The 16,802-nt window shown below is 46.3% G+C and overlaps 1 protein-coding gene across 3 annotated transcripts in view; it reads right to left on the bottom strand.

Annotated features, from left to right (window-relative positions):
* The window catches only part of AMOT (angiomotin), a 57,332-nt gene that overhangs the window by 38,619 nt on the left and 1,911 nt on the right, over positions 1 to 16,802 (bottom strand). Inside the window, exons 1-2 of one of the 3 annotated variants that reach the window (XM_074551608.1) lie at positions 7,816 to 7,988; positions 7,131 to 7,432 (exon numbers count right to left, since the gene is read on the bottom strand). The exons of 1 other annotated variant lie outside the window; for it this stretch is intronic. The gene's annotated coding sequence lies outside the window, so the exon portion shown is untranslated. Of the gene's footprint in view, positions 1 to 7,130; positions 7,990 to 16,802 lie in introns of those variants that run through there. One more of the 3 variants, XM_074551610.1, reaches the window with a different exon arrangement.

Here is a 16,802-nt window from a genome sequence, read left to right as displayed (position 1 = left end):
CCTGGGCTTTTCATGTGCACCTTGTAAAAAACCTTTAATTACCTACAAGATGATTAATTGAGCCTCACCACCACACTGGGAGGAAGATATTACTCCATTCATTTTAGCACAGTGGTGACTGGCTAAGCCTTGGCCTATACTGATGTTTTTTGTTGCCACAACTATGTCACTCAGGGAATTGATTTCTTTCAATGTGAGTATTCCAGCAACCACTCTAAAACAGATGCAGTTAGTGTAGGAAATAATTGGGTTTAGGTGTATTGCTTAGGAAACCTCGTGTAAACCACACCAGCACAACTTCTGCCTTGCTAACAGAAACTCCATCACTGCTGGGAAGATTTTCTGTAGTAACAGCAAGCACAGATCCTGCCTAAATGGATCAGGGATGTTGGCACCCCAGGACTTGTGCAAGCAGAAGGCAGAGGGACCCTCTGAGAGTTTTCTACCGGAGAAGATACTTCTGCAGAGGATCCTCAGCAGCTGCAGGAAAATAGTTAAAGATTCAGAGCCTAAATGAGCTTCAGTGAGTGCACAGAAAGCAGAGGTAGCACACAGCTCCTGGAGCACAAATCCAAGGCGATTTACCCTCCCTGCTCCCCTGAGAGCTCAGTCAATGGCAGCAGGGCCTGTGCAGGAAATGCCCTCAGCTCTCCCCTGCCTGAGGAATGCAGTGCCAGGGCCTCTCCAGGCAGGAAAAGCTGCTGCCCTGGGCTCCCAAGGGAACACATCCTGCAGTGTGCCTGCCCCAGCACCTCCCTGGGCCCTGACCTCCATCCCAGCCTTTTGGACTGCTCATGGAAGCTCCCCTCAAACCCCCTCAGCAGCAGGGGATGGGGCCAGCAGCGTCCCACACACAGCTCCTATTGCCAGCCCTGCTCCCCAAATCAGAAACCCACTGGGCTTTCAGCACATGCTAAATCCACTCTTCCCCCCAGCAGTGCTAAGCTTTTTTTCATAACTTTTTCTCTTCTAAAGAAGATCCAAGTGCTCCACACCCAATCCCAGCTCGACAGGAGCAAAAGCTGCTCTTTCTCATGGAACTTTGGAGTGCTCTTTTGTGCCTGCTCTCCACAGATCCCTCATCTTACCCAAAGGAAGGGTGGAACAGGCTATGTAATGGCTCTTGGTCTCTTCAACCTTCCTCATTTACAGTCAAAAATGTTCCAAATTTGTTTTTACCCACCACAAATATCAGCATTCAGCTGTGCTGACTCCAGAAAATTCCAGATTACCAGCTCCTTGTGCACCTCCACAGCTACCCCAGGATCCCAGACTGGTTTGAGTTGGAAGGAACATTAAAACCCATCTCATTCCAGCCCCCCAGCACAGGCAGGGATGCCATCTCACACTGGTTTTAAATTCTGGCTCTCCAAAAATACCGAGGAGGTTTCAGCTTTGTTTCTTTTCAAAAAGACAATGGGAAAACAAGGAAAATATATTTTCCCAAGCCCCACAGCAAGACAGGCTAGCCCCAGTATGAAGCAATCAAATTTGTTTCAGCTGAACACAGAACCACCCAAATTAGAACAGCAGGAAAAGTCCACCAAACCCTGATGGGAACAAAGTCACTGAAATGTGGAATTACTTTCCTTGAGGGTTCCAGTAAATATTCCTGATATATTAAGTAATTCTTTCAAAAAAACAAGTTCTGTAGAGACACAAAACATTTTAAGCAAATATTACCGTGACACAACTCTTAGACAAGGTCTTACAAATGCTAATTAATTCATTAAACAAAATCCTAAACTGGCTTAATTCATAAACATTCATATAAGAGAACTGTTCAACAACATCTTGGTCTACAATTGGACACTCTAAGTGCTTTGCTAATACAAATAAGCCTTTAAAAACCAATTTTATTGGATCAGAGAACTTTTTTGTCAATCACACAAAGTCTGGTTCTGTACTGTGACCAGTACTGATGAGCCTTAGCCCAACAGTGGTTACCAAGGAAAATGACCAAAGACCTTTCCAAACTCCCCAAGAATTTCAAATATTTAGTATTTAAAAAAAAAAAAAAAGTTATTTTAAGCTGAGACACAACCAAACTAGACAAGAGTCATTCTCAGAGAGGACAAGAAAGTAAAAAAGCGGCGAGTCTGAATGGCAGCATTTATCTGTGAAGCCCTTCTGCAGGAGCAGGAATGCAGAGTGCCTGCCAGGAGCAGAGGAGACACTCAGCCCTTGGGAACAGGAGGGAGCCCTCACTCGTCCAGGGCCAGCCAAGCCCTGTGGGAGCTGCCCAGGATGAGGATGACACATCCAAGGGCCAGAGATCCACAGCTCCATCCCAGGGAGACTCCAACACACGTTCCTCATGCACCCGGGCTGAGCTCTCACACAAACCTCTCCACTCTGCTAAGGCAGCATCTTAAAGCCTTGAGAGGGTTGGAATTCTGTTCTCAAGGTTATTTTTTTTTAATTCATATTTCATTTTCTATTCCTACTCACTCCTCATGCATTGAGATCTTGCTGACATCAAATGCCTGGTTTGCCCTGAATGGCCATTTATACACAGGTATGTTTTAAATCTACTCTTACTTTAAAAATTACATCCAAGCATCCATATAAACACAAATTCCATCAACCACGAAAAACTCCTTTCACTTACAGGCATAGCAGGCAGTAAGAAAAGACTAAAAAAGCATGTTTAAAAAAATTATTGCTCCTAGGAGCAACTTCACACTATTTTTCCCCAAAGCTGTTGGATCTTTTTCCTGTGCTGAAGACATTTCAAGGCTGCTCTTGGAGAGCCAGGTAACATGCAAGATTTGGATATTAGCTGACCTTAGAGTTCTCCATACAGCCCATTCCTTTCACATGGACACAGTTCCAGTATCAGATCTGTCCAAAGCATGCACCAAATGCTTTTGGAAAGGCTGAAGGTATGGCCATGGAGGCTGCAGCATGAAGTTCTTCCTTCAGTGGCCAGCACTGCATTCCAGAGCTGCTTGGGAATATACTCTGTCCTGTATAAAAGGGTTTAACAACTCCTGCAGCCAAACTGGACTCACAGGGCAGGTAGGTGCCTGCTCTTTCATAAAAGACAATGATTTAAGTCTACAATATGATGCTGCTGCCACATTTGGGGCATGTGCAGAGAAAAAAATCAGGTACCAAGGTATGTGGAAGCCTAACCTAGAAAGTACCTACTCATCAGAAAGTAAAAAAAGCAAAGAATTCCTGAAAGGAATGAGCTTAGAGAAATGGGTTGTGGCCCAGATTCAACACAATGGACTAAATCACTTTGACAAATCCTCCAGTGCTTCCTGCAAGTGTAAAAGCCCAGCAAGAGGCAGTTTGGAACACTTCTATGAGGAACCAAGTCCTCTCTTGTACTCCAGTGGACAGAAGAGGAGAAAGAGAGCCTGGGCCTTATTGCCAATCCCCAAGAATGGCTGTTCTCACACTTCTATAAACACTTGGTCTCCATGGAAGGGGGATACCTAGCAGCAAACATTGGCAACCAAGGACATTCCACTCCCACTATATCCTCCACAATAGCAAGGAGGGGGAAAAAATCCATAAGGCTGCTTTGATTAGGAACACTTTGAGAGGACTTCTTCAAAAGTGAGCATCTGAAAATACCTTAAAATGTGGGAATGTGCAACAACAGCCAGACAGGGGAAAACAGACATCTTACTTTATTCTGAAAGCATTTACACTTCAGCCCAAAGTGGGAACATCCATTAATCCAAGAATCTTTTGCCAAGAACAAGGTCATCATTTTCTTTTTAATTCACAACATATTCTGCACCAAACAGAGAATCTCATCACTTACAGGTGTTTGGAGCCAGGTTTTAGTTTAATGCATACTCTGAACTTGTAAGAACTGTATTATACTGGGTTTTGTCTTCCCTGCAGGTCAGAGGTCTGCAGCTCTTTAAAAGCCACCAGTAAGAATGAAACAAAAAGTGCACAAGGAGTTCTGCCCCACAAGGGGGGTATAAACAGACAAATTCTTTCACTGCCAGAAGTATTTATACATTAACACATTCTTGGACTGTTGATAATTCTAAAACTGAAGACCTATTCCTGTGTATACATTACTACAACAATCTAAACCAAGCTCAGATTTTACTCCACATTAAGAAAATTAAGCTGTAATGAGTTCAAATTCTCCTTGAGCTGCTTGCTCATTGCAGTGACAGTGAGCCCCAGCCATGGAGCAAGGCATCATTGTGCTGAGCCCTAGGAAGAATTAAATGGTGCAAGTTGTTCTATCAAAATAACCACCAAAAAAATTATAAATCACATTACATTCAACTGGAAACAAAAGGAAGGCCTAGAAGTGGGAGAAGCATGGGGGTTGCAAATTCTCAATTTCACTGTCATGGCTAGCAAAATGTGGCAGCAAAGCAATGCAACCTTATTTCTAAATAAACAAAAAGATTGGTCAGTCTGCTGATGCAAGACAGACTAAAGAGAACAAGAGAACTATTAAATTATCTCCACTTCTGGGATTCTGGCTATTCTTTTGCAAAGTGAATGGCTTATGCTAATCAGGATGCATCTGAAATGCATCATTCAAGCCTTCTTGTGCAAATACAGTTCTTATTTATCCCAAAAGATCCCCACCAGCTGGCAATGTTTGCATACAATGTTAAACCCAACCTCAAGAGCCCATGCATTATGAGTCATTTTACACTTAAAAACATTAGTTCCCTTCAGAGTTCTCCAAGACCGTGTATCCCACGAGAAGAATTTCAGTGGAATTCAGCAATAATACACTATGTTTCCATCCAACTTCCTCCAGCACAAAGAAGTTACAAGTTTTCTGTTGTTCGGTGGGTTTGGTTTTTTTCCCCTCCTAACAGTGCTTTTCCCCCAGAACATCTTTGGGGAAGGAACAAAAGATTTGCACCAATCCCTTCTGCATGAATCAAATATTTATGCTATACCCTCTTGAAGCACTTTCATCTAGTAACCTATGGAATGTGATCTCCTGACCTCAACACTCAGGCACGTCTAAATCAGCTGCCCTTTGAGCTGTATTAGAGGCCACAGAGAATTTTTATACATTTGTATCAGGCATATGAAAACCCTGTGGCCACAAAGCTCTGCCACAAAGCATTAGTGCAAAGTGTGCTCTGGGAAAGGGGAGTGCTTTGCTTGTCCCACGTTCATGGCACAATCTGATGTTGTGTGTCACCGGAGCAGGCAGGATGATGAACCACGCTAGCAGCACATGAACCAGCCAGCACAATTTAAATTCAAGTGTCATGGCAAGCTCCAAGATCACATCCCACATGGCCATTCTGCCCAGCTCCCTTCTGCCTCCAGCCCCCACCCCAGGGCAGCCAGCACTGCCTGCAAAAAACCTCCAGAATCCAAAAGGCAAAGCACTTGTGGGATGAGCAGGCACCCCATTCCCTCCTTCTGGAAATCCCACCCTTTCCTCAAGAAAAATAAATCATTCTTGTCTTTCTGGCTCGTAGGAATCTTTGAAGGATGGGGTTATGTTGCAAATAAGTGTCCTGGAAGCACAAGAGAGGGAGACCAGGTGTCCCAGATGAACCTGCAACTTCAACTACAGCACACATTTTTCCCGGCTCAGCTCGTGACCCTGCTCCCTCGAGGAGCAATCACTGAGGTAACCCTGGTGAAAGTCTGACCCAGAGATTTAACAGGGTCATGGGCCTGATGGTAGGGCTCGTGTTTTCACAGCAGCCCTGAAAACCCAACGTGATGCTGCCCATGCTCACAGGGGAGCAGCACGAGGGCGCAGGGAAAGCTCCAGAACACAGCTCCAGTGTTCCCACCCTGACCTGGTAGCAAAGGCTCAGTGCCCTGAAACAGTCAAGCAGGAAAAGGTGAGACAGCAGCCAAAAGCAAGGCCCTGTCCTGTGCCCCAGCAGGGATCCTGGGCAGTCCCCTCAAGGTGCCCCAGTGGCTGCTGCACCTCAGCAGAGACCGAGGCACCCCCAGGTCTGAGGGTCCAGCAGCTCACAGCACCCTGCCTTGCTGCCCCACCTATCCCACCTTCTCTTCCCACACAAATCCCTCCAGGGAAGAGGAAGGGAAAAAACAAACCTTAAAAAAGAAAGAGGAACAGGGAGCAGGACAGACCAACATGTAGCATTTCCTGTATCATCCACAGGAAAAACCCACGCAGCGGGGAAGAGCTCAGTGTCAAGGCTGGTTCCACCACGTGAACAGGCAGTTCCTCCTGCTGGGGGATGCTGTGTGATCCCACAGGGAACAATACAATCTTCCCTGACACAAGGAGTCCCACTAGCAGCCACACAAAATTCCACAGGTCCTTCCCTTGCAGAAATGCCTGCTAACAAAGAAGGAAGGAGGAATGCGGGTACAGAGCTGGGGGAGAAGGAAAATGAGACATTCACTGTGGTATTATCACTTGTAAACCGGGACACACTCAGCACTTGGCCCCTACAGAAAGGAGTATTCTGCAAAATATGTTTCCCTGCACAGAGACTGGGCCTCCATCCAGTTATTATGTGCACATGTCCCTGCTGCGTTTTCAGTCTTACTTCGGGAAGAAAAAATCTCAAAACAAAGAAAACATCCCCTCATATTCACTGTGCACAGTGCCAAGCATGCTCCTGACCATGTTCAATAATCTGTTAAGGCGTGCTAATTATGGGTGCAACACTTTTGCACCTTGTGACACAGCAGTAAAGCACTTAATGTAAAACAAATTCCAGTGTGAAACAAGAAATCAGCCGATCGTGGCAGCCCTGTTTGCACGTGTGATACAGAAATGCACAGAGATGCTCCTCGGTGCAGCACGACCAGCAAAGACAATTTCAACACGTGGATTACAAGCACAATGACTGCAATTATTTTCTCCAAAGAAAAGAGCACCACAAGAAACGGCTGCTTTCAAACACAGCCTGACACAAACCCACTTCAGCGACTTCCACCGAGTTTTACTCAATCCAATTACACACAAGTACATCACTATTCGTTTTGGCAATTTACTACCACTGGTGAAATAGGTGGATGAGCGTATTTTGTTCTTTTTTTTCTTTTGCAAGATGAAAAGCAAACTTTACAGGAGAGAGAAGTGATGGACAAAAGCTGACAGAGAAGAGAGCCAGTCTAAATCCCAGGTTAAGGCTGGAGAAAGAATGCAGAGTCCCTTGCAGCATGAGCACATCTCTTACCTAGTGATCTGCTGAAGACAAAAGGGTTTTCTTCTTTTCAGAAACTGGACACTTGTAGCTCGTTGGGTCAGTCACACAAAGCTTCCCTGCTGCCAAAGGTATTCTTTTTCCCCTCGGGTTTTTGTTGTTGTTGTTTGGTTTTTTACCCCAGAGAGTAAAGGGCAGAACAGTGGATTCAGCAGGGGCAAAGGGTGGAATTCGAGATTTAACGGGCTGGAGAACTGCAGAGCTCTCTCCAAAAGATGCTGTATTTCAAGGCGCTTTCATTTGCAAATCCTTCTTCATCCTCAGTGTCAATAAAACTGGAGGAGGGGAGTAAACTTTTTTTAACCGCAGAAATAAACCGGACTCCACAGTACGGGGAATGTGATACAAACTGGATTTATGGCTCGACTTTTTATTAAAAATAAATATACTTTCAGAACAGGCAATCGAGCTGGAAGGGGGGTTAAAAAATCCCAGAGTCAGCCAGGACCTGCCCGCGGTCGCTGGGAGGAGGATAGCGGTACCTCGAGAGCGGCAGAATAAACACAAAGAGGGGAAAGTCCGCGTCCGGCGGTGGCAGCTGGGCTGTCAGTGGCAGCGCCGCCCGGGGCAGTGGCAGCGCCCGCGGCCCCGGCAGCGAAGGGCGGCCCGCGGCATCGCGCCCGGCCGGGCTGCGCTGGGTTCGCTGCTCCTCGGTTACCTGTGCGCGGCGGCGGAGCGGAGCGGGGCCGGGCTGGCGGCACGGAGCGGGCAGAGCGGGCGGCACGGGCGGCTGGGCTCCCTCCTCCGCCTCCTTCCGCTGCTGAGGGCGCGGGCGGCCCGCGGGAGCGCTGGGCCGGGGCGGGCAGGAAGCGCCGCCGCCCCCGGGCCCGCCCCGCCCGCCCGCGGCACCGCCCCCGCTCCGCTCCGCTCCGCCCGCCGCCGCTGCCGCTATTGTGTGAGGACACACGGACACACGGAGCGGCCCGAGCCGAGCGCGGGGAGCAGCGCTGCGGGACCTGGCCCCGCACACGCACCCCAACCACCCCGTCCTGTGCCCGGAGCGGCGTCCAAACGCTCCTGGAGCTCTCTGGGGAGCCTGGGCAGTGCCACAGCACCCACTGGGGCAAGAGAACCTTTCCCGAATTCCCAGCCTGAGCCTCCCTGACACAGCTCCAGCCGCTCCCTGGGCTCCTGTCCGTGCTCACAGAGGGAGATCGGAGCTGCCCCTCCAGTGCCCCTGGGAGGATGTTGAAGACACAACCAGGTCTCCTCCATGCTGAACACACCAAGTGATCTCAGCGACTCCTCATAAGAGTTTCCATCTAGACCTTTTCCCATCCTCGTGGCCTCCTTTGTGCACTCTTCTAAAAGCTTCATATCTTTTTTTATATTCTCGTGCCCAAAACGGCTCAAAACATTGGAGGTGAGAACAGCCCGGTGCAGAGCACAGCACAGCAGGACAATCCCCTCCCTGGCCTGGCTGGTGATGCTGTGCCCAGTGCCCCCCAGGACAGACTTGGTCCCTCTGCCACACCTGGGCAGCTGTGGAAGCACCTACAGGAGTCAGCCCCACCAAACCAACCTGCCCAGCCACTGGACTGAAATGGGTTTATAGCAGTGTACACCACCCCAGGATTCACCCCCCTTTTTGCTGGCCAAATGCTGAAAATAAATGAAAGCAAGGCAAGAACTGATCATGACTGACTGCACATAGGCAGGGTATTAAAGGAGATCCCTGTATATAATATTCTACTTAAAACCAAAATGTATATCACATGATCTTCCAAAGATTAGGCTATCCTGATGGGAAATACCCACAGACCTCTACTACTCTGCCACAGCTGGAAATAATGATGAGTGTAGAAAGGTGAGACACTTCAGTTCTCCCCACATACAACTCTGATTTTGCTGTGTTTCAGCATTTTATCACATGATAAAAGATGGTGGCCACATTCAGAAGTGGCTTTTACTAAAGGCTTTAGTGCCTGGAATCAGAGTGTGGAATTTCAACTCCTAAAACAGTTTATCTTTAAACATTCCACAACCTTTACAGCAAAGCATGGACTCACCACCTTTGTGCATGTGACCCCATTCAAAAGCCTGTAAAAGGATCCCAAAATGCTGCTAAAAAGGAATACTTAAGGCAGTCTTGTTTTGGAAGATCTAATAGAGGATTAGTAATGGCAGTCAGCTCTGCAGAGGAACCAGTCTTTGCACCAGAGAGGCAAAGCTCTTGTTCTGAAATGGGCTAAGCAGCACCAACTTCTGCTCACCCCATCCCTGTAATCAGGGCAAAGCCCCAGTCTAAACAAGGCCCAGAGATAACAAACTGGTCCTTCAGTGAGGACTTATTTGTGTACAAACAATCTACCCACCCTTTCTCACAATCCACCTCCTCCTCCAGCTTTTGCATAGGGAGCACTGGAACCCTTCCCCAGCAAGGCCATTCCTGTCCTGAGCTCCAGAGGAGGACAATCTCCCAGTGACAGCTTCCACTTGGCTCCTGCTCATTTCCTTGGAATTTCAAAAAAAAGCAAAACAGAAAACTGAATGCAGCTGTCATGGTGTGTCCACAGCTGATTTAATACATAAAGGCCTGATCATGCAAATATGAAGCCCACTAAGCAGTCACCAATTTGGTAAGTTTTGAGGCTAAGATGCCACCAGTTTCCAAAAAAAACCCTGAAAGTGCAAAAACTGCATTGTGAAATTTGGCTTTCATGTGAGGAGAGATGGCACGATTCAGCCATTTACCTTTTAATCACTCTGAGCAAATAAACCCTTTCCAACATTCCCAAATGTTAACATTGAAAAGAAAGACTTGGCCAAAAATTCAGGAAGTTGAATTACAGAAATCCCAAATGCAGCATCTATAAACATCTATTTTTTTCCCCCCTTATAACCAACATTCATTCACTGGAATGTTTTAATGGAAGAAACGCAGAAACACATGTAAACAGCTCATTAACATCCCATAACCTTACAGTTTGAAACGCCAAAGGAAAAAAAACAGGCAGTGGAGAAGCAGCTACTGAAGGCAACATTTGCTGGATGCTGTGGGGCAGCGTTGTAAGGGGAATTAGCACAGCTCGAGCGAGGGAAAGAGTTATAAACTGTGCTTCAGTCACACATCCTGTCTCCCTCCCACATGCTCAAAGAAAATATGGGAGTCAAGAGAGGAGGCAGAGCCATCAGGAAAGCACAAGCATTGCTCCATGCAGGCACTGGGGAGCAGCGAGCCTTGCCCGAGGCGTGTTAACCTCCGCTGCCTATTCCAGGAGCACCGCTCGCGTTCAACCCACACAAGTGGAGATAGCAGCCTTATCGGGGCTGCAAAAGAACAAAGCTGCATGAAATCCAAACTCTCTTCCTTAAAGCACTCTCCCCCTGTATCCTCCCTGCACCCAGCTCCCCGCCCAGGCCGGTGCTCAGGAGCTCCAGCACACATCTGAACGGCTGCCAGCGGAGGAAGCCAGCAGTTTCCATACACACATCACGCCACAATGTGGGAATTCAGGAAACAACACAAGAAAGGGGTTCCTAATAACTGTTCCAGCGTGCTCGGGCCAATTTATGCAATCACACAAAGGTCACGGTGGTTGTGCTAAAAAGCACAAAAGATAAGCGCTACAACGGCAACTAATTCAAAGCAGGAGAATAAATCTCAGGCTTAGGAAAACCTAGAGTAGCTCCACCTACAATTTTTTAAGAGGTTGTCCTTCACATTCTTTAAAATTCCTCCATCTTAAAGTTCCTGCCTGCAGGAATGGCTGCAGCTCAGGCGCCCTTTGTCCGCAGCAGCTGGAGCTCAGGAAGCTGCTGATGTGATCCCTCCTGTACAGACACAGCTCAGCTCAGCATCCACTCACCACTGCACAGGGCCCTGGATTCATTTCCCTGCAGCTCTGATCTCGAGCCAGTTTAACAGAGCTTTTCTTCTCGCACATAAAAATAAAGTGTTAGCAGGGCTCAGAAGTGGCATTTAGCTCTTGGGGCCAGACAGGACGTCCCCACTAAAGTGAGGGGTTCTTTGTCTATAAAATATATTATTGGGCAAAATAATGACCCTACAGTAACCAGACAGTAATACAAAGAAACAGGAAAAAAAAACTGAGAAGAGGAACTGAGGATGTTTGCCAGGAGCAAGGAACAGGAATTTCTGAAAAGGGAGAGCGTATTTCTTGTCATAGAAGACAAAGACAGAATCCCAGAATGGTTTGGGCTGGAAGGGACCTTAAAGCTCATCTCATTCCACCTCCTGCCTTGGGCAGTGACACCTTCCACCATCCCAGGCTGCTCCAAGCCCTGTCCAACCTGGCCTTGGACACTTCCAGGTGTGTTTGACAGATACTCATTGAATAAAAGGAAGTAAGCAAACAATGACCACATGTTTGGTAGTACAGATCAAAACAAGACTAAAAGATTTCAAAGCCTTGTGAAAATCACAAGAAATGTGTGGAGAAAGCACCAAGGTACCAGAAGGCTGAGTGGTTGGTCCAAAGTCAGGCTGGGAGTTCAGGCTGCACTTGCAGAGGCCCAGCCTTGCTGCCCACATGCAGTGAGCTCAGACATGCAGTACTGCAGCTTTTGCTGCTCTTTCACCACCTGGTTTTAGCACCCACACCTTCAGGCTGGCCATGGCCATCTTTGAGTCCTTTGCAGAGGATTTGGTGCTGCTGCCACATCCAGCCCTGAGCTGTAACAAGGCCTGAAAAGCACCCTTGGGTCCTGGGTTGGGTATGGCTGGAGAGACACTACGATTTCTGAATGGAAAGGGAATCAGACAGATGAGGGATGAGGCATGAACTACACGAGTTATTATTCACCAAGATGGCAAGAACAGCTATTCACAGATCAAGAGCACCAGAAATTACCACCATCAAACTTGACATGCGTGCAATTGCTACAAAAATTGTATTCTCAAAACACACGAGCAGGAACAGTTACACACTACTTATTCCTTTGGCCTTCACTAAAGTAACTGCTGTGTCTTTCCATACAAGTGTATTATTTTACCAATTCTACACAATAAAACTTTGATGGCCACATAACTTCTGGGAGGGAAGTAACTGATACAGAAACCTCTGCAAAGCCAACTTGATGTCCTGTCTCTCCTGTGATTTACACTGTAACACAGCCCCAGCTCATCTAAGATTTTTCATGCTGCTGTGTGTGAAGAGTTTTAAAAGTCTGTCAGTCTGGGAGGTGCCTCTAATGGGTTGTAACTCAAGTGCAGCGTGGTTCCTGGGGTGAAGAAAAGGCCTGCAAGGAAGGGGGAGAAAAGGAACAGCTTACCACAGTGAAATGTAATATAGAGGTCAGCAGTGACATGTCACCCATGAGGTGATTGATCAGGTACCACCTGTAAGGAGAATTATTCTAACTGCTGAACCTTGGCCCCTGTCTGTGCAGAGCTGCAGAAGAGAGCTGTGTATCCAGGAGAGTGGTAAACAACTGCCAACTATGGAAAAACAAATGTTGCAGCTTTGCCCTAAACACATTCACACCTAGTGCCCTGCAGTTAAATGTAGTTTGGGCAAAATAAGGTTAGTCTGGTACAAAGTCATTTCCTTAAAAAACACTCTTCTTCTCCCAAAGATGGACCTGTAAGCCTTTAGCTGATGTCTATTATATGTTAACAATCTTGATGTAGGAAAGTTGACCACTTCCTTGCTTCCCTGCACCCTTACCTCTCAAATCTCTTTAAATAGAGATGTGTCTTTAAAATCTGCTGGAGTTAACTGAAAGATTCCCTCAACTTCCAGTGGATTTGGACAAGAGTGAATTGTAAGAGTAAAGCATGGGAGCACTGAACTTCAGCACAATATTTGTTTGCTCTCAAGGACTAAAGATTGTGTGAAATTACAAGTGAACAAGATGTACAGCAGGTTCTTCAGCAAAAACCAGACTTGCTAATCCTGATATTTCAATGACCATAAAGCCTAAGAGGGGACAACCATGGCTGGTTTGATACCAAAAACCCAACCTCTCCAAAGGCTCCAGGCCTTAAAATGGTGCAGCTGTATTGATAAATACCACAGGGAGGGGGGACAGGACTCTTTGATTTAAAGCTCTTGCAACTCATTTTTAATGCTGATATCAGAAGCAGACTCAAAAGTGAGAAATGGGAGAGGCCCAACCCAACAGCAATCTCTGGCTGGGAGCAACCTTGCAGTGCCTGGGAAGGGTAAAGGCATGGTCTCAGTGAAACACTCAGTGCCATGTGCATGCAAGAGCTCTGTAATTGCAGGAGCAGAGCCATCTTCCCCTGCTACAGAGGAGCTGTACTGTAACCAGCTTGTTCTGAACATGAAATTAAAGAAGGGAAATGAAAGGAGAAAAAAAAAGTTAGGTACAAAAAACATATTGCAATAAAATAGATTCATTTCTCTTAAACAACTTCTTCAAAAAGTGCCAATTAGAATTTTTATGAATACATAGATGTGCTCCTAAAAGCAGTCTTTTCCCTGTAGTAAGCTACAAAAGACTGATAATTAGAGAGAGCAAGATATCAAGTTACAGGTAATTGATTAACATTTCATTTTCATGTAAATGAAAAACTAAAAATAGAATTATGGAAAAAAGTCTGATTAGATTTTACCATCATTTTCAAAAGCAGCTGCCACATTCTAGAAGAGCACCAGCACTCTCTGCTGGTGATCTTTGTTCAGCAGTTATCAGGAGAAAAATGAGGGATGAAAGAGCATTATGTTCTTGATATGAAATACCATTTTTGTTTTAAATTGGTGATTAATTAGGTCCCTAACAATTTAGCAAACAGCAACTCTAGGAGCTAGCTATGCTTTTGGAAATAATACAGCCATTACTAAGAACTGCATTTACTCGGGGCAATCATCACTCACTGGAATAAATTTCACTGTCTCAAATAAACATCTGATGTAAATGCTTCTCTCAGCAGAAAGCACTTCTGTGGTGCTGCCACACAAAGACAAGCTGGTGTGAGAATTCCCATAATGCCAAATCCCTTGGCTCCACCCTGACCTTCCATCAATTTTTGGCCTATGCCAAGAAAAACAGCTCTCCTTCAAAAAGTCCTAGCCCAGCTGCAACACCTTCCCCAACAGGAGCCACAGTGGGAATGCTGCTGTGTTCTCATCAAAGCAAACCTGCTCCCAGCCCTGTGTCTGTTCCACCCTTTGCCAGGAAGCTGGAAAAGCTTGGATTCCCTCTCCCCAGGATGCACCCAAGCCACCTCTCCTGGGCTGCCTCACACACCTGAGCCAGAGCTGGCACAGGGACAAAGAGGCAGCAAAACCCTCAGTGCCAGCTGCCCCAGCTCCCAATCTGTGCTCGGATCAGGCACCAGGAAGAAGGGTTAAAAACTGGCAAACTGAATCCATGTGCAGCTCATGGAAGTGTGGGAAACAAAAGAGACAATGTTAAGGACAGAGTATTCATTAGCAAAGGGCTCAAGTTTCTTGGCTTCTGCCATCTGCTTCCCAAAGGCCATTTTTCAAGGTAGCTTTTTGTTCTTCACTGTTGAATGTAGCTGTGGAAAGACATCTTACTCCTTCTCAGCTAAAGAACCAAAGCTCAGTGCACGTTCAATGCCTTAAAATATTTTGTCTCTTCAATTCCCTGAGGACAAGAAGGGAATGCAATGTGAGAGGTGGGGTTTTTCTCCTGGGATTTGGATGAAATTTTTACCTGACACAGCTGACCTGAAAACCTCAGACACATCCATAAATATTCATTTACACTATAGTTATTAAATACATACAGAAATTCCATGTTAACAAAAACAAATACACAAGACTTCACAATGCTGTATATATCTGTATAGTATGTGTAGAGATATACAGCCCTTTTGACTATATTCCTTTATGAAGTAAAACTTGGGAAGAACAGCTCCTGAATTAGAGAAACAGCTCACAGCCCTAAAAAGAACACGCTCTGTGGTAAAAATAAGTGAGTTTTAACATAGTTGTAAGTCAAAGTCAGGAATAATTGTTCTAATGCATTCTGCTCCTGACAGATCTCAAATTTAGAAGAGCTTCACATTTGCTGAGAGTCCCAAGGAACTCTTTAAGCATTCAGGGATCACTGACACTTGGCAGAGCGGGACAGAGTGACAGCCAAATGCCAAGCACAGCTCTGAAACCCTGCATGAGGAACAGACATTGCTGCCTAAGGGGGCAGAGCAAGTTTCCCACTGCAGACAAGGACAAGAGTTTTCAAACCTGAAGTTTTCTGCTCTTCAAGGAATTTAATATTGTGCACATGACAGGATCCAGCCAGAGACAAGTGATCTACAAGGGATGAGAAGATGCTGAAAGCCTTGAGAACCTGAGCACCTATAGGACATTAACATGATTACTTTTTTAATATTATTAACTATACATGCCAGGCTGCCCTTAAATATTTTCTTCCCACATTCCTACCCACACCTTTACCTTTGTGCCATAGGAATTCTGTGTTCAGCTCTGCCCCTTGATCATTAATGCAGACTCCTGAGCTTCAGACTTCAAAGCAAGGCAGGATTAAGAGTCACAGGACTGGGACAGCATCAAACCCTCCCTGTGCAGGAACCTCCACCTTGTGTTCGACTCCACAAACACCTCCTGGGTGTCAGGACTGGGAAATCCAGGGATTTACGTGGAGCTTCCCACAGGTGAAGTTAATAAAGGAGCCCAACAGTGCCTCATCTCCTTCCAAACACTGGGAAATGAAAGGAAATAGGAATTTCTCCTGGGGCTTGGAAAAGTGCTCTACAAACGTGCAAGGGAAGAAACCAAAGGCTTCATTGTGGAAATGCTCTTCTCCAGGAAAGCTCTTCTCTTCTCCCTCTCCTCAGCAACACACGAGAATGTTCTCAGGAAACCCATCATCACCCACAACCCTGGTGGTGGTTTAGATTTTATTCCTGACTTTTCTATTTTTCCCTCTCACCCTCCCTCATTCTGCTTCTCAAAATGTCTGCAGTCCCAGTTTCCTCATTTCTGCACATCCTCCCCTGCCATGTGCAGCACATCCCAGTACCCCCAGCATTCCTGGGAGCTCCAGCCATGCCCCACTACTCAGGGCTTCCAGCAATGAGATGACAACACAACACAAATAAAGACATTACAGCACAGATATATCAAGAAACAGGTCTGTCCAAGACCCTGAGGAACTTTGGGACTCATTTCAATCAGCATCCCTTTGAGTTACATTTGAAAATTACACCAGCTTAGCCAAGATTAAGGAACATCAGATTTAGGCAGAAAGGCAGTCTGGGCTTTTTCAGCTTTAATTGCAGCTGCTCTTATATCACCCACTTACAAGGAAATTCCACAACACCAGACTAACACAGGTGCAGCTCCTTTAGTGGTAAAAAGTTGCTAGAGATCACCAGACTCAGGAATTTTCATGACTACACGGTCCACACCTGCTCTGAGTTAGAAATGGCAATGCTACAGTGGGAGAAGCTGTTATAGAGACACTCAGTGCCCCCATCAGCCTCATGATCCTCATGAACACTGGGCTGAAGTGATGGTAGGCGGTGTCACAGAGCAGAGATTTACTTGCTGAGAAGGTGAACTGCAAAGCCAAACTCAGAAATTTCTCTGCCTAACGAGAAGCTTGCAATTAGGTCATTGCTGAGAGCTGGGTAAGCACAGATCAGAGCAGAAACATTCCCACAGAATAACTCAGATGTGACAGCAGGTACTTGGAATGAGAACAAGGACTTCATCCACGCAGCCC

This window comes from Zonotrichia albicollis, chromosome 14 (genome assembly GCF_047830755.1).
Source record: "Zonotrichia albicollis isolate bZonAlb1 chromosome 14, bZonAlb1.hap1, whole genome shotgun sequence".
Taxonomy (NCBI): Eukaryota; Metazoa; Chordata; class Aves; order Passeriformes; family Passerellidae; genus Zonotrichia; species Zonotrichia albicollis.
The sequence above is the reverse complement of the archived record's forward strand: the minus strand, read 5'-3'. Positions and strand labels throughout refer to the sequence as shown.